This window comes from Oncorhynchus gorbuscha, linkage group LG21, assembly GCF_021184085.1.
Source record: "Oncorhynchus gorbuscha isolate QuinsamMale2020 ecotype Even-year linkage group LG21, OgorEven_v1.0, whole genome shotgun sequence".
Taxonomy (NCBI): Eukaryota; Metazoa; Chordata; class Actinopteri; order Salmoniformes; family Salmonidae; genus Oncorhynchus; species Oncorhynchus gorbuscha.
In genome coordinates this window covers 40503548-40526941 of record NC_060193.1, presented here as the reverse complement: position 1 = coordinate 40526941, position 23394 = coordinate 40503548, and the positions used below count along the sequence as shown (strand labels likewise).

The following is a 23394-nucleotide window of genomic DNA, read 5'->3' as shown; positions in this document are numbered from 1 at the left end:
CTGACCTCAGTTTAATGAAGCGAAGGCAGCCCAGGGAATAGTTATACCTCTTCGAAAACAAGGGAGAATGAGCCATGTTTTGAAGTTACATAATAGCCTTTGCTAGAGCAGAGAGTGTGGAGAGGGTGAGGTAACAGAGAGGAGGGTGGCAGCCTCTTGCTCTGCACTCCAGCAGTCAAATATGCGTCAACTCCTCTCCTTCACTCTGCCCTTGATGGGCATTGAGTGAATTATCACACATTTACATCTGCACTATCACACATTCACATCTAAGGGCTGTCGATGTTGTGGGGGACGTGACCTCCAGATCTGACAGCCAGAGAGGGGCCTAGATTGGCATCTTTAACCTATGGGGGAAGCGCAGAGTGGGGGAGTGCAGGGGTAGCTTCTACAGCTCAACTGAAGGGCAGAGCAGGACAAAATGACCAAACCAATAAAGAGAACCTTACACAAGATGGGCTAGCATATAGTCACTGGCAACCTGAGATGAACTACGGTTCACAGCATACCTCTACTTGCCTGCCCTCTCCTCACGCATCTGTGAGAAGGCCAACGGATAGACGTAGGTGTTTTTTGGGGGGGTGGGTGTGTGGGTGTGTGTGTGCTAATGACATGAGTTTACATAGACCATTGCTGTTCAAGAACTCCTTTTTCCCTCTGTTCTCTACCCATAATAGCTCTGTAGCTGACAGGAATGATGAATTAATCACCCAACAGTAGGGGTCTTCCCCAGCCCTCCCGTCTTCTTGCACCGCCCCTCCGAGCTCCCAGGCTGCATCTAACTGGCACGCTATTCCCTACATAGGTCGACCGATTAAATCGGAATGGCTGATTAATTAGGGCCAATTTCAAGTTGTTTTCATAACAATTGGAAATCGGTATTTTGGGCGCCGAATTTCCTTGCTTTTTTTATTTACACCTTTATTTAATCTTTATTTAACTTGGCAAGTCAGTTAAGAACACATTCTTATTTTCAATGACGGCATAGGAACGAGGCAGAACGACAGTTTTTTACCAAGTCAGCTCGGGGGATCAAATCTTGCTACCTTAAAGTTAACTAGTCCAACTCTCTAACCACCTGCCTCATGAGGGGCCTGCTTGTTACGCGAATGCAGTAAGCCAAGGTACGTTGCTAGCTAGCATTAAAGTTATCTTATAAAAAACAAATCAATCAAACGACTGTCGTTGCTCCAATGTGTACTTAACCATAAACATCAATGCCTTTTTTTAAATCAATACACAAATATATATTTTTAAACCTGTATATTTAGCTAAAAGAAATCCAGGATAGCAGGCAATATTAACCAGGTGAAATTGTGTCACTTCTCTTGCGTTCATTGCACGCAGAGTCAGGGTATATGCAACAGTTTGGGCCGCCTGGCTTTTTGCGAACTAATTTGGCAGAATATTTAGACTCATGGTTGCCACCCGTTAGATAAAATACAGAACAGAATAAACGTTTTGTTTGAGGTGATAGTTTCCGGATTTGACCGAAGGCTCGTATTTCTGTGTGATTATTATAGTTAAGTCTATGATTTGATATTTGATAGAGCAGTCTGATTGAGGGGTGGTAGGCAGCAGCAGGCTCGTAATAGTCAAAGGTATATGGTTTAGAGAGAAATAGTCGACGCGTTATAATTCCTGTAATAACTTGCGGCTGAACTTGAAAGGGGTTCCTTCGTTATTTTACCGTTCATGTCTTCCATAGAGAATGTCTTGATCTACTTCAAATAAGGTCTGTGATATTCGCTTATATTTAGCCAATATTGATCAGAGTTACCTTGTCCTATGGATATCTACACAGTTATAAAATTGCCAAGGTGGTGTAAGGAACCGCTTTTCAGATTTTGCTTGGTGTCATGGGAATTATAACTCGCACTTTGGTAGTCAATTCTTACCATGTCCATTATTAAAATAAAATAGGATTTCCTGCACGTAGAAATTACAGTTTTTGTTTTCAACATTCATCACAGGTAACTTAAACTCTATTTTTATTCAAACAATTGAGATAATTTGTCTCCTAAGCAGACTCTTCAGTATCATTGTCACTTCAGAGCTGTGTGTGTTTTACAGATGGCAGAGAAAAGCAGTGCACCAGTGTGGGACTATTACATGGAATTGGCACCAGGCAAAGCAAGGTGTCATATTTGTGATAAAGATGTAAGCATGGGGTCAGCAACGGCTAAATCAAACATTTACATTACATTTACATTTAAGTCATTTAGCAGACGCTCTTATCCAGAGCGACTTACAAATTGGTGCATTCACCTTATGACATCCAGTGGAACAGACACTTTACAATAGTGCATCTAAATCTTAAAGGGGGGGGTGAGAGGGATTACTTATCCTATCCTAGGTATTCCTTAAAGAGGTGGGGTTTCAGGTGTCTCCAGAAGGTGGTGATTGACTCCGCTGTCCTGGCGTCGTGAGGGAGTTTGTTCCACCATTGGGGGGCCAGAGCAGCGAACAGTTTTGACTGGGCTGAGCGGGAGCTGTACTTCCTCAGTGGTAGGGAGGCGAGCAGGCCAGAGGTGGATGAACGCAGTGCCCTTGTTTGGGTGTAGGGCCTGATCAGAGCCTGGAGGTACTGAGGTGCCGTTCCCCTCACAACTCCGTAGGCAAGCACCATGGTCTTGTAGCGGATGCGAGCTTCAACTGGAAGCCAGTGGAGAGAACGGAGGAGCGGGGTGACGTGAGAGAACTTGGGAAGGTTGAACACCAGACGGGCTGCGGCGTTCTGGATGAGTTGAAGGGGTTTAATGGCACAGGCAGGGAGCCCAGCCAACAGCGAGTTGCAGTAATCCAGACGGGAGATGACAAGTGCCTGGATTAGGACCTGCGCCGCTTCCTGTGTGAGGCAGGGTCGTACTCTGCGGATGTTGTAGAGCATGAACCTACAGGAACGGGCCACCGCCTTGATGTTGGTTGAGAACGACAGGGTGTTGTCCAGGATCACGCCAAGGTTCTTAGCGCTTTGGGAGGAGGACACAATGGAGTTGTCAACCGTGATGGCGAGATCATGGAACGGGCAGTCCTTCCCCGGGAGGAAGATCAGCTCCATCTTGCCGAGGTTCAGCTTGAGGTGGTGATCCGTCATCCACACTGATATGTCTGCCAGACATGCAGAGATGCGATTCGCCACCTGGTCATCAGAAGGGGGAAAGGAGAAGATTAATTGTGTGTCGTCTGCATAGCAATGATAGGAGAGACCATGTGAGGTTATGACAGAGCCAAGTGACTTGGTGTATAGCGAGAATAGGAGAGGGCCTAGAACAGAGCCCTGGGGGACACCAGTGGTGAGAGCGCGTGGTGAGGAGACAGATTCTCGCCACGCCACCTGGTAGGAGCGACCTGTCAGGTAGGACGCAATCCAAGCGTGGGCCGCGCCGGAGATGCCCAACTCGGAGAGGGTGGAGAGGAGGATCTGATGGTTCACAGTATCGAAGGCAGCCGATAGATCTAGAAGGATGAGAGCAGAGGAGAGAGAGTTAGCTTTAGCAGTGCGGAGCGCCTCCGTGATACAGAGGAGAGCAGTCTCAGTTGAATGAATAGTCTTGAAACCTGACTGATTTGGATCAAGAAGGTCATTCATAGAGAGATAGCGAGAGCTGGCCAAGGACGGCACGTTCAAGAGTTTTGGAGAGAAAAGAAAGAAGGGATACTGGTCTGTAATTGTTGACATCGGAGGGATCGAGTGTAGGTTTTTTCAGAAGGGGTGCAACTCTCGCTCTCTTGAAGACGGAAGGGACGTAGCCAGTGGTCAGGGATGAGTTGATGAGCGAGGTGAGGTAAGGGAGAAGGTCTCCGGAAATGGTCTGGAGAAGAGAGGAGGGGATAGGGTCAAGCGGGCAGGTTGTTGGGCGGCCGGCCGTCACAAGACGCGAGATTTCATCAGGAGAGAGAGGGGAGAAAGAGGTCAGAGCACAGGGTAGGGCAGTGTGAGCAGAACCAGCGGTGTCGTTTGACTTAGCAAACGAGGATCGGATGTCGTCGACCTTCTTTTCAAAATGGTTGACGAAGTCATCTGCAGAGAGGGAGGAGGGGGGGGGGGATTCAGGAGGGAGGAGGTGGCAAAGAGCTTCCTAGGGTTAGAGGCAGATGCTTGGAATTTAGAGTGGTAGAAAGTGGCTTTAGCAGCAGAGACAGAGGAGGAAAATGTAGAGAGGAGGGAGTGAAAGGATGCCAGGTCCGCAGGGAGGCGAGTTTTCCTCCATTTCCGCTCGGCTGCCCGGAACAATACCACCAACCTGTGGAATCACCTTAAGAACACCCATATGTATTAAGTTCAAATAAAAAAAGTGTTCATTGTTCATTCAGTATTGTTGCAATTGTCATTATTACAAAAATGTGTATATATATCCCCACACACATTTTAAAAATCGGCCAATTAATCGGTACCGTTTTTTTGTGGGGGGGTCCTCCAATAATTGGTATTGGTGTTGAAAAATCGTAATCGGTCGACCTCTACTACATACTGCTCTACTTTTGACAAGAGCCTGATCAAAAGTAATGCACTACATATGGAATAGGGTGCCAGTTGGGACGTAGACCTAGACTCCTTCACTCTCCGTATCCTTGCAGCTAATTGCTGGAACCATCTGACCTTCCCAATATCCTAGTTCATCTCCACAGCGACCATTTGTTTAGGTCCGCCGAGACACCCGAGACATGGAGCCAATTTATTTATGTGCAGTTCACTACGCAGCAACCTCTATGGCGGGCTCCGTCGAGTGTCGTATAAACATGTACATTTCATGGTGAACACAAGGCCCCACAATGCAAAGGCAATGGTAAAGTACATGGGGGTGGGGGGGGACTCCACATGATAACAATGTAGTCTGTAGCTTTGAATCTCATTTCTCTGATTTATGCTGATAGTGGTGTCTAGATTTGGACTCAAAATAAATCTCAACACCTTTTTACTAATGTTAGAGCAACATAATGTGGCAAACTCAAAGATCGGTACATACTATAGAGTTGAATCCGTAGAGTACAACCTTTCTTCATACAGGAAGCGGCACAGGTCCTAATCCAGGCACTTGTCATCTCCCGTCTGGACTACTGCAACTCTCTGTTGGCTGGGATCCCTGCTTGCGCCATCAAAACCCTGCAACTTGGTGTTCAACCTTTCCAAGTTCTCCCAGGTCACCTCACTCCTCTGCACATTCCACTGGCTTCCATTCGAAGCTTGAATCCACCACAACACCATGAGGGTTGCCTACGGAGCAGCAATGGGAACTGCCCCCCTCTACCTTCAGGCTATGCTCAAACCCCACACCGCAACGGGAGCACTCCTTTCTGCCACGTCTGGTCTCTTGGCCATCCCAGCCTAATTAAAAGGTCTTCTCTGTCCTGGCACCCCAATGGTGGAACAAGCTTCCCCCTAACACTAGGACAGCAGTCACTGCCCATCTTCTGAAAACTTCTGAAACCCTACCTATTCAAAGAGTATCTTAAATAAGACATCTCATTGTTACCCCCATAAATGTTTGTTTTTTACTGCACTTGTCTTTTCGTAATAGCACTGACTTTGCTGATAACTCCTTCACTGAGAAAAAAAAGACTTACTACGACTGTGATTTGTAGTTGTCTCACCTAGCTAACTTAAGATGAATGCACTAACTAAGTCGCTCTGGATAAGAGCGCCTGCTAAATGTAAATGTAAATTGTAAGGTTATGAAAGCATTCCAATATTGCATACATTTGACCTATTAACATTACAATTGTTGATTTCTATATTGTAGCCTTCAGGATACTTCAACTCAAATGCTCATTCAAATAGTAAGGTATTCCCAATTCTAGCTTGTTGAACTACTTATCCCCACTACTGTGCAAAAACACTCTACTTCAGTGTTGTGTTCATGAGGGCAATCAACAGAACATGTAAATGAGCGTTTCTTACAGGTCCAGGTGTTCCCTGGCTGTCTGTCAGTTTCTCTGTCTAGTGCCTAATGAACCCCACCCTCACAGTAAAAAGGCACAACAGTCCAGTCTCATACCAGTCAATGAGAACCACTACAGTAAACAAAAGCTGGTATAGGATCTCACAGCGATCACAGAGCAACCCATTACGGGGTCGCTGCCGAGTGACGCAGCGGTCTAAGGCACTGCATCTCAGTGCAAGAGGTGCCACTACAATCCCTGGTTTGAATCCAGGCTGTTTCAAATCGGGCCGTGATTGGAGTCCCATAGGGCGGAACACAATTGGCCCAACATCGTCCGGGTCCATTCTAACATACGAAAGTATCAAGTCAAGTTCATAGTTTGCATTCAAAGTGTTTTTTTGTGCTTCTGCATTTCACGTGCATAGCCCTGCATCTATAATTTTTCCCAGGCCTATTCTGCTGATTTATGACTTATTTTCCCATGGTGCACCTGACGCTTTCTTATCTAGTAGACAGTGCACACCTGGGAGAGAGAGGGAAAGGGGGAAGTGGGAATGGATAGGGGGGGATGGAGGTTGACCTCACGGCTAGAGTCAGCACAGCTCACCTGGATTGCACTTTTCTCATGGGAGTGGGATTTGCCTAAATGGCACATTCACAAACAGTATGAATCTTCCCACACCATCTTCTCAATCATGCGCAGGCCATATAGAGAACCCTGGAGGCCGAGTATAGGGGCCCCTGCAGCATCCGAGTTCACCCTGTATCTACCAGGAGGCCTGGGTCATGTTCACAAGAGCATACTGTAGCAAAATGTTTCAGAAAATGAAAACAAGCACTTCTTATTTGACAATTAGAGATACCTCTCAATTTCACAGTTTTTACTGTTTGGTGCCAACTTAACATAACCCTGTTTTCAAAGTATCCACCTCCGATTTCCAATTTGAAATACATGGACTGTTTTGACCAGATTCCCAGTCATTTCTAAAACATAGCCAAGTCACTTCGGGAGTTGGGATACGCAGCTAATATCCTATTTCTTTGAACAGTGTGCTTACCTACAGCAAAACAAGGGCATGCTGTAATCTACAACAGGTATTCTCAAACTGGGGTACGTGTCCCCCATGGGTGCGCACACTGCCGTCCAACGGTGCTATACATTTGTGAGGTTTTATTCTTGCCTGAGTAGCCTTGTTTCACTGCCCAAAAATAAAATGTAGCCATCTAGTGGTCAGCGAAATAACAACACCATGTCAAATACAGGTAGCCTAGTCAAATAAATAATCCAATCACATTAACCGTTACTCTCTCACGGGAATTCCACTAACGGTCCGTATGTAGCCAAACGTAGCTGCTGCTCATTCTTTTTGCTCAAAAATGCATAAAATGGTAAAAAAAAGAAGTAGTAATGCCCGCATCCATAGAGACACATTCCAGCTCTACTGGTGGTAGTACTGTTTCTACCAGCAGTTCTACACCTGCACGTGTCGACGAAACAAGTTGTTCCGCTTCCACGAGCACATCCAATGCAAGCATTAGTAATTCCACATGTGGGGTTCACTTATATTGGGAGTAGTGCCTTTCCTCAGCCACAGTGTGTTATACGTGCAAAAGTACTCTCACAACTCGTTGAAACCTTCACTCGTGAAGAAATTTAGAAACAATAAACATGCCAATTTGAAAAATAAGCCACAGATGCTTTCTGAGCGAGAATTAAGACAACTTGAGTAGCAAGACATGTATAAAAGCAACAGATACCATTAAATAGAAGGGGCTAGAAGCGTTAGATGGTGAGCCCCCCGAGTGGCTAGGACAGGCAAGACCCATACTATTGTTTTCTGTATCACTGCGACCTTACCATCTGCCCTGTGAGTTCCCCCAATTGTTTGTGACCGTTGTGCACATTCAACCGAAAGCTAATATAAAAAAGGCATCAGAGATCATTTATAATCTGTCACATAAACTGGAATCCATCTCCACCGACGCTCCCAAATTTATTTTAAGGGATTTTAACAACTATACCTTGCAAAGTCCTGCGCACATACCACCAGTATGTGAAACGTCACACTAGCAAAAATAGGACTCTTGATTTGTGCTTATGGGACAATACCAAATGCGTTCTCTTCCACCACCAGACCTCCCCTGGGGACATCAGACCACAATGTGGTCTACCTCAGGCCAATCTATTGTCAGCTCCTGGAGAGGGAGAAACCCACTGTTAGAACTGTCCAGATCTTGAATGACAACAGTATCACTTGTCTCCAGGGGTGTTTTGACTGTACAATGTGGGAGGTATTTGAGCACAGCAGCTCTGATCTTGATGAACTCACAGATGTTATTTCAGACTACGTAAACTTGTGTTGAGTCAGTTGTGTCTACTAAAACCTGTATTGTATTCCCTAACAATAACCCTTGGGTATCAAAATATCTAAAATCGCTACTTGCTAGGAAGAAGACAGTTCATGCTGTGGGTGATAGACAGGCTTTAAGGGATATACAATGTGAGATCAAAAGACAGATACTGGTGGACAAGGAGGCATATAAGCAAAGGGTGGAGAGGACCCTCTCAAGAAACCCAAGGGCGGACTGGCAAGGGATTAAATCCATGGCTAGTACCCCCCATATAGGCAGTGGAAAAAAACAGTGCAGATCTTGGGGGATATGAGGGCCAGAACATGGCTAATGAACTGAATGTTTTCTTCTCAAGATTTGAATCGGACAACTTTGTGTCGGAGGTAAAAAAATATATTTTTAAATGGAAGCATCATTACAAATGTTTGAGAGAGTATTTGTTAAACAGTCTGATGTTTTAATGTTGTTCAGGGGATTTAACGTATACAAAAGCCCAGGCCCAGACAAAAATAAGTGGACGTGTGGTAAAGCACTGTGCTGAACAATTGGCTGGTGTTAAACAGACATTTTCCAATCCTCACTCGACCAGCAACACGTGCCAGTATTGTGGAAAAACAATAATTATACCATTTCCTAAAGCATTTAATCCCTCTGTACTACAGCTCTGTCGCCTTGACATCCTTAGTAATGGAATGCCTTGAGAAAATTGCGAAAAGTCATACTCAGTGTCACCCAGAAGCTTCTCGACCCATTTCAGTTTGCCTATCAGCCTAGCAGAGTTGATGATGCCATTCTTACCCTCCTTAACATGGTCTATAGACATTTAGAGGGTGCCAAATCCCATGTCAGGGTTCTGTTTGTTGACTTTTCTTCTGCCTTCAACACAATCCAGCCTTAGTCTCTGTGCCAGAATGTCATTCGGGACGTCTCCTTAGATGGGGGGGCTGGTTTTGTGGCTGTTGGACTTCCTGAGCCAACGCTCAAAATAGGTCCCCGCGTGTCGGATATACGCAATACCAACACAGGCTCTCCTCAGAGATGTGTTTTGTCCCCACTCCTGTACAGTAACAGTTGTACTAGTTCCTCGTTAAGTTCGCTGATGACACTGCATTGATCAGCTTGTTGCATGATGACGAAGAACATCATGGCCCGGTCCATGATGACTTTGTAGAGTGGTGTTAGGAATCACACTTGGTCCTCAATACCAACAAGACCAAATAGATGTGCAGAGACTTCAGGAAGCGTACAACACCTACCTCTGCAACATCTGTCAGAGGTCAGAATATAGAAATTGTAGAGGAATACAATTATCTGGGTGTCCTTTTGGACAATAAGCTTCAGTGGAGTAAATGTACAGACCTGATCTACAAAAAGAGCCAATAGAGACTGAACTTTCTCAAAAAGCTGGGATATTTTAATGTAGACTACTATATTGACTCTCTTTTACAAATCTTTTAATGAGAGTATTTTAACTTTTTGTATTGTTTGTTGATTTGGCAATACCACTGTTAGCCAGAGAAACATGCTGAGAAGGATTATTACCACAACAAGCAAGGTATTTAGAGTCAAACAGTCAGGCCTGGATGAGATCTTTTTATTATTATGACATTTCACATTCTAAAAATAAAGTGGTGATCCTAAGACCGGGAATTTTTACTAGCATGAAAATGTCAGTAATTATGAAAACTGAGTTTAAATGTATTTGGTTAAGGTATATGTAAACTTCTGACTTCAATGGTAAATCCACTAGCATTCTGTAATTACACTATTAGTTTGTGACTTCTTACATCTGGAAACAGCTAGATTGATGCCCAACTTGCTGAATACAATCTTGTTATCCGCTAATAGTCCATACTAATTGCTAATGCTAATTGCTAGCTAGCTAATACTTGTACTGAGTCAGAGCGAACCCAATTAGCTATACAGCCTGATAATACCAGTGATGATGTAGACCTAAATCAGCATGTTTTTGCAACAGTATCTTCTAAATCAAAGAGGAATATGCGAAGCAAGAATATGTCAGCTACATCTTGTAGCTAAGAGAAAACATGAAATGCATCCAAAGATTATACAGTCCACAAGGAAACACTTAAACACTTTGGTTCCTACTCTTCATTTTCATTCGTTGTCATGTCAAACACTATTGAAAATGCCCACTATTATATTCTAACTATAGAATTTGAATTATCATTCTATTTCCGTTATTTCAACAGCTTACCCAAGTGTGTTGCTCTAAATCGCAATTAACATCGCAATTGCAACATTTGGTTAGAAATACAGCTTAGATTGTTTGGCCATATCGTGCAGCCCTACGTGGCAGTGTGGAAATGATCTGAAATGAGTGCCCGAAATGCAGAAGTTGATGAAAATGCTAAAAATTATTTTCAGTTGAAGTTGAACTGAACAGTATAAAACAATCAGAATGGAAAAAGACACATTGAAATCACTTAGAACGTATGTGTTGCCACCCTAGGGTCACTCACTATTTATAAACTAAATTTAGAAAGAGATATGATATTTTGGCCATATCACCCAGCCCTAGTTCACACACACCAACACAGTCCTGAAGAGGGCATGACAACACCTCTTCCCCATCAGGATGCTGAAAAGATTTGGCATGGGCCCTCAGATCCTCAAAACATTCTACAGCTGCACCATTGAGAGCATCTTGACGTGCAGCATCACCACTTGGAATGGAAACTGCTAAATAGTTAACTATCTGCATTTGCCCTTTTTGCACTAACTATTTTGACTCATCGCCTATGCTGCTGTTACTGTTTAAAGGACCTCTTAAGGATCGGACCCTTTTTCTAAAATGTCACCTAAAATGACATACCCAAATCTAACTACCTGTAGCTCAGGACCTGAAGCAATGATATGCATATGATTGATACCATTTGAAAGGAAACACTTTGAAGTTTGTGGAAATGTGAAATGAATGTAGGCGAATGACACATATCTGGTAAAAGATAATACAAAGACAAAAACATGCATTATTTTTGGTTCCATCATCTTTGAAATGCATGAGAAAGGCCAATATGACTTAGGAATCTAGGCACAATTTAGAGTTGCGCTTTAGGTGGCAATGGTCCTTTAGAGGTTAATAAATCCTCTTAAGGATCTCTACAGATTGGTGGTTCACCCTCAGGACTGTTGAGCTAATGTGACTAGCATGAGCATAAGTAACAAGAACATTTCCCACCTATCAAATCAATTGGCCAAGTAGTAAACATAAATCTTTACAACATAGAATTGCAGGAAAATAGTTTTAAAACACCCATAAAAATCAAGCTTTTGGTGTGGTGTATTACATTTACATTTACATTTAAGTCATTTAGCAGACGCTCTTCATGCATTTCCCATATGGTCTAGCGGTTAGGATTCGTGGTTTTTACCCTGGCGGCCCAGATTCGACTCCTGGTATGGGAACGAATCTTGGAGCAGCCGGTAGCCTAGTGGTTAGAGCGTTGGGCCAGGAGCCGAAAGGTTGCTGGATCAAATCCCCGAGCTGATGAGGTAAAAACCTGTTGTTCTATAACCTAAATGCATTCACATTTTCAACAGTGTCCTTCCCTCCCACCTGCCCTCAGTCAGTGCCCGATAGGTGGGGACGAAGGACACTCTCTTCCAGTTTTCCCTGCCTCCCACTAGCACAGCAGACAGGAGCCTAGGGTGACACCGTATACTAGTTAGTGACACAGTGTGCTAGCTTTCTAGTTAGCTAGCTAGCACACTGTGTCGCTCCCGCCTGCTGTGTACCAGAGAAAACTGTCTGCGACAGGTGGGGGTGAAGTACCCTGTCTACAGGTCATCACCGTCTCCCTCTAGCACACGAGGCTTGGGCAACACCGTATAATAGCTAGCTTGATAGTTAGTGACACAGTATGCTTGTTAGCTTGCTCACCTCCCAGCTGCTGTGTACTAGAGTCCACCTTAGGACTAGCTGGCTAAGCTAGCACACAGTGTCCTTTGCTCCCGCGTGCCGAGCACCTGCCCTCGCTGTTGTTAACAGAACTGTGGGGGCGAAGGACACTGTACCAGTGTACAGCAAGCCAGCAAGCTAGCTACCGTATTCGCCTCCGCCCCTTCTTTTATTATTATTATTTTTTACCCCGTTTTCTCCCCAATTTCATGGTATCCAAGTGTTTTAGTAGCTACTATCTTGTCTCATCGCTACAACTCCCGTACGGGCACGGGAGAGACGAAGGTTGAAAGTCATGCGTCCTCCGATACACCACCCAACCAAGCCGCACTGCTTCTTAACACAGCGCGCATCCAACCCGGAAGCCAGCCGCACCAGTGTGTCGGAGGAAACACAGTGCACCTGGCAACCTTGGTTAGCACGCACTGCGCCCGGCACGCCACTGGAGTTGCTGGTGCGTGATGAGACAAGGATATCCCTACCGGCCAACCCCTCCCTAACCTGGACGATGCTAGGCCAATTGTGCGTCGCTCCACAGACCTCCCGGTCACGGCCGGTTACGACAGAGCCTGGGGATTATCGGTGGCTGGCATCCAACATTATTGTGCATTAACACCACTTACTGTACTGGAACACCCTCTCCTCCCACCTGTCCTAAATTAAATATTAACCAGTTGAAGTATAAAGAGGGGTTACTGCAGATGCAGAAATGCCCACATGTCGGAACGCACCGAAAACAGCAGCTTTTTATCAACGTTCTGATTGGCCAAAGTGGTAAAACATGTGATGGGCCTCCGCAGTTCACACAAATAGCCTATAGTTCTTCATCATTCCCTCCACCACCATAGAGAAGACAAGGAAGAAACCACATTGTAGCTAGGCCTACCTCTAGGCTGCTATACATATTTATTTTGTTTGTCATTCTATCATTTTTAAGTAAATAGTTTTACCAGCTTCATGTATTCTCAAATTGAAAAAAGTAAGGGAGAGCCGCTGACATGCGCTCTGGCAGCATTACAAACCTACTAATGATCTACATAACATATATACAAAACAGATCCTTACCTGGTAATACAAATATGAATCTCGCTCCATATTCACACATTTGCAAACACCTCTTGGGAGGTCATAAAGTGCCCTCTATACCAAACAGCATGAGCTGCATTACATTAGTATTCTTCAATGATCTGAATGCTTCAGACACAGTGCTTGAGATATGTTAAATGAGTAATTTTTCCATGTGTGACTTGTTTGATACCCAGAAATAGCAACACATAACCAGCTAACAGTAGAATTATGTGAACTTGGCACCTTTTTTTCTTTCTTATGTGAGGACAACTGTAATCTGTTTTAAAAGGTGTTACGTTTTACACACTCTCTCTGGCTCTCAATGGACTGGTGAGTGCTAAATTTGACACACACTTGTTGTGAATTACAAAATACAAAGAGAACAGCACTCAGCACTCCTGATAACGTAGGTTGGTCCAAGTGTCCAAGCACAGCAGGAAAGCTTTTAATGAAAGGTACGTATCTGGATACATATTTATACTACATAAATAGACCAGACTGAGATGGACCAGAGAGGATTAAAATCAAAACGTGGCTGAAATCTACAGTATCTGAATCCCCCATTGAGATAAAAGTTTGAGTGTCGCAAAACACCTTTTTTCATAATTGAGCTCTTACACAAAACAAACGGATAGCTTTTGGATTTTATGACGCCAAAGGTACACAAAGCCAGAAATACCAGAACATATATCATCATGCTGGCAACTATAACCAAGATCCCAATTCTGGGGTGGAACAAAATGCACTACTGTAGACTGTCTTAATGTATGACCAGGTAAGATGTCCTGAAATAGACCGGATAAATTTGAACAGTGTCAGGCACATTATCATATTATTTTTTTGGGCACTGACAGATTATTCGCTCGTGAACAAAACAGCCACAACATACATTAAAAACGCTGTTTGACATTTCTCTTTGACATTAAAGTTACTCTTTCCGATCAACAGCCAGGGTAGAAGTAAGAACAAAACTTGCGCACTGCATTTGTCAAGCTATTTAAATAAACGTTATATATCCTTACCTGTGGACAAGTGATAGGCAAATTTTCCAACAGATGCCAGTGGAATGCCGAGTCAAACACTGATGATAACGTTGCGTTGTTGTTCGCTCCAAATGTTGGACGGCGATGTGATTCATGTTCGGTTGCAATCTTTCTACGCATGCTCACCCGCAGGATTCAGGGGGCTACTGTACTACCTTACCAGACGGTTGTCCTACTTTTTCTCCTTGACTGCGCCGTGCACTTATGTGCGGTTTAATGACAAAATAAGTGATCTTGATGTGATAACGTGTTAGAGATTATGCATCTGATGGTCAGATAGTTGGGACGCTAACAAGGTATCCCAGCCTCATCCAAACCCGCATATGAGATATAGCCTATATGATAAGATATTAATTATGATGGCTAAATAAAATAAATAATACATAAATCAACAATATGCTACAAACTGATACATGTGACATGTCCTTTGTCTTATTCAAAAACATTTTACACCATTCAAAATTATTGAATAGAATATGTCCTGTGAAAGTGGAGAAATCAGAGCATTAAACACTAACTCAGGCTAGCCTCTATTTTTCTCTATTTCTGCCTGATTGACGTGCCCAACGTAAACTGCCTGTTGCTCAGGCCCTGAAGCCAGGATATGCATGTAATTGGTACCATTGTAAAGAAAACACTCTGAAGTTTGTAGAATTTTTAAAAATAATGTAGGAGACTATAACACAGTAGATATGGGAGGAGAAAACCAACCAGAATTATTTTTTTTGAGAGCCCATGCTCTTCCATTAGAACGTATAGGGAAAAATGTTTATCTAGCTCCTAGTATGCAATTCCGATGGGTTCCACTGGATGTCAGTAGTCTTTGTTCAATGTTTCAGGCTGGTTTCTTCCCAAAGAAGAATTATGAGTTTTAGTACTGGGATACAGTTTTGGAAATTAGTCTATCCACGTGCAACGAAGATGACGCGCAGCTGCTAATATCGTTTTTCTATTGAACATACTTCTTTCCATATGAAATAGTATAATTTAATTACATTTTAGGATACCTGAGGATTACATAGAAATGTATTTTGACTTGTTTTAACAAAGTTTAGCGGTAGTTTTTTGGATGCCTTTCTTTGCATGTTGAACAAGTGGATTACTTAAATAGATGGCACGAACTAAACAGACTTTTTGGGATATAAAGAAGGATTTTATCTAACAAAACGACACAACATGTTGTAGCTGGGCCTCTTTGGATGACATACCAGAGAAAGATTTTTTTAAAGTAGGTGAATATTTAACCACTATTTGTGAATTTATGAAACCTGTGCTGATGGAAAAATATTTTGATGTGGGGTGCCGTCCTCAACAATCACAGGGCATTAAAATGCTTTCACTGTAAAGCGTATTGTAATTCGGGCAGTGCAGTTAGATTAAAAAGAATAAGCTTTTAACCGATATAAGACACTTGTATGTTCCTAAATGTTTAATATCCATAATTTTTATGATTATTTATTTGAATTGTGGGCCCTCCACTTTAACCGGAAGTTGTCTCTTTAGCGGGACACCTAGCCTTAAAGGTCTGGACTGAAAGATGAAACAAATTAAATTGGATTTTGTGTGTTTTCCTTTAGAATTGTTGTGTGCCATGTGGAGTAGTGTCAATTTTAGGTTGTGAATGTATCCATGAGATGTCTTCACTGATTATGATGTTTTAGCCCATTTTTTGTTTCATTTTTGGATTTAAGCATAAATGTCACATCAGACCAGACCCACACTTTAACTATTATTTAGCAAATTTGCTTTCCATGTATGTCTGCAGATATACTATATAGTTGAAGTCGGAAGTTTAGGTTAAAGTCATTAAAGCTAGATTTTCAAATACTTCCCAAATTACTTGTTAACAAACTATAGTTTTGGTAAGTCAGTTAGGACATCTACTTTGTGCATGACACAAGTCATTTTTCCAACAATTGTTTACAGACAAATATTTTCACAATTCCAGTGGGTCAGAAGTTTAAATACACTAAGTTGACTGTGCCTTTAAACAGCTAGGAAAATGCAGAAAATTATGTCATGGCTTTAGAAGCTTCTGATAGGCTAATTGACATAATTTGAGTCAATCGGAGGCACCTGTGGATTTATTTCAAGGCCTACCTTCAAACTCAGTGCCTCTTTGCTTGACATGATGGAAAAATCAAAATAAATCAGCCAATACTTTAAAAAAAGTCTGGTTCATCGCCTGAAGCTACCACAATCATCTGTACAAACAATAGTACGCAAGTATAAACACCATGGGACCACGCAGCCGTCACACTGCTCAGCAAGGAGACATGTTCTGTCTCCTAGAGATGAATGTACTTTGGTGCGAAAAGTGCAAATCAATCCCAGAACAACTGCAAAGGACCTTGTGAAGTGCTGGAGGAAACAGGTCTAAAAGTATCTATATCCACAGTAAAACGAGTCCTATATCGACATAACCTGAAAGGTCGTTCAGCAAGGAAGAAGCCACTGCTCAAAAACCGCAATAAAATGCCAGACTACAGTTTGCAACTGCACATGGGGACAAAGGTCGTACTTTTGGAGAAATGTCCTCTGGTCTGATGAAACAAAATATAACTGTTTGGCCATAATGACCATCGTTATGATTGGAGGAAAAGGGGGAACCTTGCAAGCCAAAAAACACCATCTCAACTGTGAAGCACGGGGGTGGCAGCATCATGTTGTGGAGGTGCTTTTCTGTAGGAGGGACTAGTGCACTTCACAAAATAGATGGCATCATGAGGATAGAAAAGTATGTGGATATATTGAAGCAACATCTCAAGACATCAGTCAGGAAGTTAAAGCTTGGTCACAAATGGGTCTTCCAAATGGACAATGACCCTAAGCATACTTCCAAAATTGTGGCACAATGGCTTAAGGACCACAAAGTCAAGGTATTGGAGTGGCCATCATAAAGCCCTGACCTCAATCCCATAGACAATTTGTGGGCAGAACTGAAAAAGCGTGTGAGAGCAAGGAGGCCTACAAACCTGACTCAGTTACACTAGCTCTGTCAGGAAGAATGTGCCAAAATTCACCCAACTTATTGTGGGAAGCTTGTGGAAGGCTACCTGAAACGTTTGACCCAAGTTAAACAATTTAAAGGCAATGCTACCAAATACTAATTGAGTGTATGTAAACTTCTGACCCACTGGGAATGTGATGAACGAAATAGCTGAAATTAACAGCATTCTGAAAAGCTGAAATAAAGAATTCTATCTACTATTATTCTGAAATTTCACATTCTTAAAATAAAGTGGTGATCCTATCTGATCTAAGAGAGGCAATTTTTACTAAGATTAAATGTCAGGAATTGTTAAAAACTGAGTTTAAATGTATTTGGCTATGGTATATGTAAACTTAAAATTTCAACTGAATATATAAAAGTATGTGGACACCACTTCAAATCGGTGTATTCGGCAGTTTCAATACTTTGCAGTATTTTTGTTTATGTGTTACTTCTTACATTACTTTCTCAGAATTATTTTGTGTTATTGCATTCAGCTGAGAATAACTTTTGGATATCAGAGTGGCGGTAACTCACAAGCATTATGACTTTCCCGAATCGGATCCTTTGTTCGTATCCCCCAGGGAAATATAAATGATTGCAGAAGCCGATCCCAAAGGACACCGGCGGAGAGGATGTATTCGGAGTGGACTTCTTGGAGTGCGCCGATTACTCGCTAATGTTCAGTCTCTGGATAGTAATGTTGAAGAGCTCAGGCTGAGGACTTACTCTGTTTTTTCGGAAACATGGCTCTCTCGGGATATACAGTACTGTCTGAGTCCATACAGCTTGGTGGCTTCTCAGTCCATCGCTTAGACAGGAATAAATATCTCTCTGGGAAGAAGAAGGGCGGGATTGTATGTTTCATGATTAACTACACATGGTGTGATTTTGTTCACGTGACCTAGAATACCTCACAATAAATGCCGACCGTATTACCTCCCAAGATAATTATTTTCGGTTATAGACACAGCCGTGTATTTTATTTATTTATTTATTTTATTTATTTCACCTTTATTTAACTAGGTAGGCAAGTTGAGAACGAGTTCTCATTTGCAATTGCGACCTGGCCAAGATAAAGCATAGCAGTTCGACACATACAACGACACAGAGTTACACATGGAGTAAAACAAACATACAGTCAATAATACAGTATAAACAAGTCTATATACGATGTGAGCAAATGAGGTGAGATAAGGGAGGTAAAGGCAAAAAAAGGCCATGGTGGCAAAGTTAATACAATATAGCAAGTAAAACACTGGAATGGTAGATTTGCAGTGATAGAATGAATAAAAATAATGGGGTGCAAAGGAGCAAAATAAATAAATTAATTATATACAGTCGGGAAAGAGGTAGTTGTTGCGAAATAGGAAGCCAATTCTAGATTTAACTTTGGATTGGAAATGTTTGATATGGGTCTGGAAGGAGAGTTTACAGTCTAACTAGACACCTAAGTATTTGTAGTTGTCCACGTATTCTAAGTCAGAGCCGTCCAGAGTAGTGATGTTGGACAGGCGGGCAGGTGCAGGTAGCGATCGGTTAAAGAGCATGTATTTAGTTTTACTTGTATTTAAGAGCAATTGGAGGCCACGGAAGGAGAGTTGTTTGAAGCTTGCCTGGAGAGTTGTTAATACAGTGTCCAAAGAAGGGCCAGAAGTATACAGAATTGTGTTGTCTGCATAGAGGTGGATCAGAGACTCACCAGCAGCAAGAGCGACCTCATTGATGTATACAGAGAAGAGAGTCGGTCCAATAATTGAACCCTGTGGCACCCCCATAGAGACTGCCAGAGGTCCGGACAGCAGACCCTCTGATTTGACACACTGAACTCTATCAGAGAAGTAGTTGGTGAACCAGGCGAGGCAATCATTTGAGAAACCAAGGCTGTCGAGTCTGCCAATAAGAATGTTGTGATTGACAGAGTCGAAAGCCTTGGCCAGATCAATGAATACGGCTGCACAGTAATGTTTCTTATTGATGGCGGTTAAGATATCGTTTAGGACCTTGAGCGTGGCTGAGGTGCACCCATGACCAGCTCTGAAACCAGATTGCATAGCAGAGAAGGTATGGTGAGATTCGAAATGGTCGGTAATCTGTTTGTTGACTTGGCTTTCGAAGACCTTTAGAAAGGCATGGTAGGATAGATATAGGTCTGTAGCAGTTTGGGTCAAGAATGTCCCCCCCCCTTTGAAAAGGGGGATGACCGCAGCTGCTTTCCAATCTTTGGGAATCTCAGACGACACGAAAGAGAGGTTGAACAGGCTAGTAAGAGGGGTGGCAACAATTTTGGCAGATTATTTTAGAAAGAAAGGGTCCAGATTGTCTAGCCCGGCTGATTTGTAGGGGTCCAGATTTTGCAGCTCTTTCAGAACATCAGCTGAACGGATTTGGGAGAAGGAGAAATGGGGAAGGCTTGGGCGAGTTGCTGTGGGGGGTGCAGTGCTGTTGACCGGGGTAGGAGTAGCCAGATGGAAAGCATGGCCAGCCGTAGAAAAATGCTTATTGAAATTCTCAATTATGGTGGATTTATCAGTGGTGACAGTGTTTCCTATCTTCAGTGCAGTGGGCAGCTGGGAGGTGTTCTTATTCTCCATGGACTTTACAGTGTCCCAGAACTTTTTTTGAGTTAGTGTTGCAGGAAGCGAATTTCTGCTTGAAAAAGATAGCCTTGGCTTTTCTAACTGCCTGTGTATAATGGTTTCTAGCTTTCCTGAACAGCTGCATATCACGAGGTCTGTTCGATGCTAATGCAGAACGCCATAGGATGTTTTTGTGTTGGTTAAGGGCATATATATGTGTATCTTCCCCCCCAAGCCAGTACCATGACGGCCCTACAAATAGCTTCACTGGACTATGCAAACTGGAGACCACATATCCTGAGATAGCTTTTATTGTAGCTGGAGATTTTAACAAAGCAAATTTGAGGAACATTTTACAAAAAATCTATCAACACATTGACTGTAGTACTCGCGCTGGTAAAACACTCGACCACTGCTACTCCAACTTCCGGAATGGCTAAAATGCCCCCTCCCCCACCCTCCCTTTGGCAAATCTCAACACGACTCCATTTTGCTCTTCCCTTCCTGTAGGCAGAAACTCAAAAAGGAAGTACCCATGCTAAGGACTATTGCTGGTCTGACCAATTGGAATCCATGCTTCAAGACTGTTTTGATCATGCAAACTGGGATATGTTCTGGGTAGCTTCCGAGCATTACATATAAATTCAGTCACCATGTCGGTGTATTTGTCTATCAGGAAGTGTATAGGAAATGTTGTACCAACTGTGACTATTTAAACCTACACTAACCAGAAACCATGGATAGATGGCAGCATTTGCGCAAAACTGAAAGTGCAAGCCACGGCATTTAAACAGGGCAAGGTGACTGGAAATATGGCCGAATACAAACAGTGCAGTTATTCCCTCTGTAAGACAATCAAACAGGCAAAACGTTAGTATAGAGAGTAAGTGGAGTCGCAATTCAATGGCTCAGACACAAGACATATCTGGCAGGGTCTACAGACAATCAAGGAGTACAAAGGGAAAACCAGACACATCGGACACTGACGTCTTGCTTCCAGACAAGCTAAACACCTTCTTCATCCGCTTGGAAGATAACACAGTGCCCCCGACGTGGCCCGCTAAACAAGGACTGTGACCTCTCCTTCTCTGTGGCCGACGTAAGACATTTAAGAGTGCTAATCCTCACAAGGCTGCCGGCCCAGACGGCATCCCTAGCCGCATCTTCAGAGAATGCGTAGACCAGCTGGCTGGAGTGTTTACGGACATATTCAAACTCCCCCTATCCCAGTCTGCTTTCCCCACATGCTTCGAAAAGGCCACCAATGCTCCTGTACCCAATAAGCAAAGGTAACTGAGCTAAATGACTTTCACCCTGTAGCACTCCCTTCGGTCATCATGAAGTGCTTTGAGAGGCTTGTCAAGGATCATATCACCTCTACATTACCTGACACCCTAGACCCACTTCAATTTGCTTACCACCCCAATAGATCGACAAACGATGCAATCGTGATTGCACTGCACGCTGCCCTATCTCATCTGGAGAAGAGGAATACCTATGTAAGAATACTGTTCATTGACTGTTGCTCAGCATTCAACATCCTAGTACCCTCCAAGCGCATCATTATGCTCAAGGCCCTGGGTCTGAACCCCACCCTGTACAACTTGGTCCTGGACTTCCTGACGGGCCGCTCCTAGGTGGTGAGAGTAGGAAACAACACCTCCACTTTGCTGATCCTCAACACTGGGGACTCACAAGGGTGCGTACTCAAGCCCCCTCCTGTACTCCCTGTTCACCCATGACTGCGTGGTCACGCACGCCTCCAACTCAATCATCAAGTTTTCAGATGACACAACAGTAGTAGGCCTGATTACCAACAATGACGAGACAGCCTACAGGGAGGAGGTGAGGGCATTGGGTGTGTGGTGCCAGGAAAATAACCTCTCACTCAATGTCAACAAAACAAAGGAGCTGATTGTGGACTTCAGGAAACAGCAGAGGGAGAAGGAGGAAAGTTTCAAGTCAGTCAGTGACTTAAATGTACACATCACTGACAAACTGAAATAGTCCACCCACACAGACAGCGAGGTGAAGAAGGCACAACACCTCTTCAACCTCAGGAGGCTGATGAAATTTGTCTTGGCGCCTAAAACCTTCAAACTTTTACAGATGCACAGTCGAGAGCATCCTGTCAGGATTTATCACCTGGTTTGGCAACGGCACCGCACGCAACCGAAGGGCTTTCCAGAGGGTGGTGCCCAACGCATCGCCAGGGGAAAACTACCTGCCCTCCTCGACATCTACAGCACCCGATGTCACAGGAAGGCCAAAAAGCTCATCAAGGACAACATGCACCTGAGAAACTGCCTGTTCACCCTGCTATCATCCAGAAGGCGAGGTCAGTACAGGTGCGTCAAAGCTGGGACCGAAAGACTGAAAAACAGCTTCTATCTCAAGGTTATCAGACTGTTTAATTGCAATCACTAGCACATTGGAGGCTGCTGCCCTATATACATAAACTTGAAATCACTGGCCACTTTAATAATGGAACACTAGACACTTTGGTAATGCAAAATATTTCAACATTATTAATCTTATATGTATGCACTGTATTCTATTCTATCTTAGTCTATGTTGTGCTGACATTGCTCCTCTAAATATTTAATTCTTATTCTTAATTCCATTCCTTTACTTAGATTTGTGTGTATTGAGTATATTGTTGGGAAATTGTTAGATATTACTTGTTAGATATTACAGCACTGTTGGAGCTAGAAACACAAGCATTTCGCTACAACCGCAATAGCATCTGCTAAATACGTGTATTGTGACCAATACAATTTGATATGATTTGATTTGGCTAGTGCTGCCCCGGTCAAATGTAAGTGCTGTTATTGTGAAGTGGAAACGTCTAGGACTAACAACGGCTCAAAGCAGGGTGGTAGGCCACACAAGCTCACAGAATGGAACCGCCGAGTGCTGAAAGCGTGTTGCGTGTAAAAATATTCTGTTCTCGGTTGCAACACTCAGCACAAGAACTGTTCATCAGGAGATTCATGAAATGGGTTTCCATGTCTGAGCAGCCGCACACAAGCGAAAGATTACTATGTGCAATGCCAAGCTTAGGCTGAAGTGGGGTAAAGCTCATCGCCATTGTACTCTGGAGCAGTGGAAACGCATTCTCTGGAGTGATGAATCATGCATCACCATCTGGCAGTCCGACGGATGAATCTGGGTTTGGAGGATTCCAGGAGAACGCTACCTGCCCAAATGCAAAGTGACAACTGTAAAGTTTGGTGGAGGAAGAATAATGGTCTGGGGCTGTTTTTCATTGTTTTTGCTAGGCCCCTTAGTTCCTGTGTAGGGATATCTTAAAGCTACAGCATACAATGACATTGTAGACAATCCTGTGCTTCCAACTTTGTGGCAACAGTTTGGGGAAGGCCCTTTCTTGTTTTAGCATGACAATGCCTCTGTGCACAAAGCAAGGTCCAAACGGAAATGTCGAGATCGGTGTGGAAGAACTTGACAGAACTACTCAGAGCCCTGATCTCAACCCCATTGAACACCTTTGGGATGAATTGGAACAATGACTGAAAGCCAGGCCTAATCACCG

At 43.3% G+C, this 23394-nt stretch overlaps 1 protein-coding gene across 2 annotated transcripts in view; it reads right to left on the bottom strand.

The window, feature by feature from the left end:
* LOC124008367 (zinc finger protein 385B-like) overlaps window positions 1–14378 on the bottom strand; it is a 146544-nt gene extending 132166 nt beyond the window's left edge. For both annotated transcript variants that reach the window (XM_046319592.1, XM_046319593.1), the window contains exon 1: window positions 14250–14378. The gene's annotated coding sequence lies outside the window, so the exon portion shown is untranslated. The remainder of the gene's footprint in view (window positions 1–14249) is intronic.
* Window positions 14379–23394: the final 9016 nt, after the last annotated feature.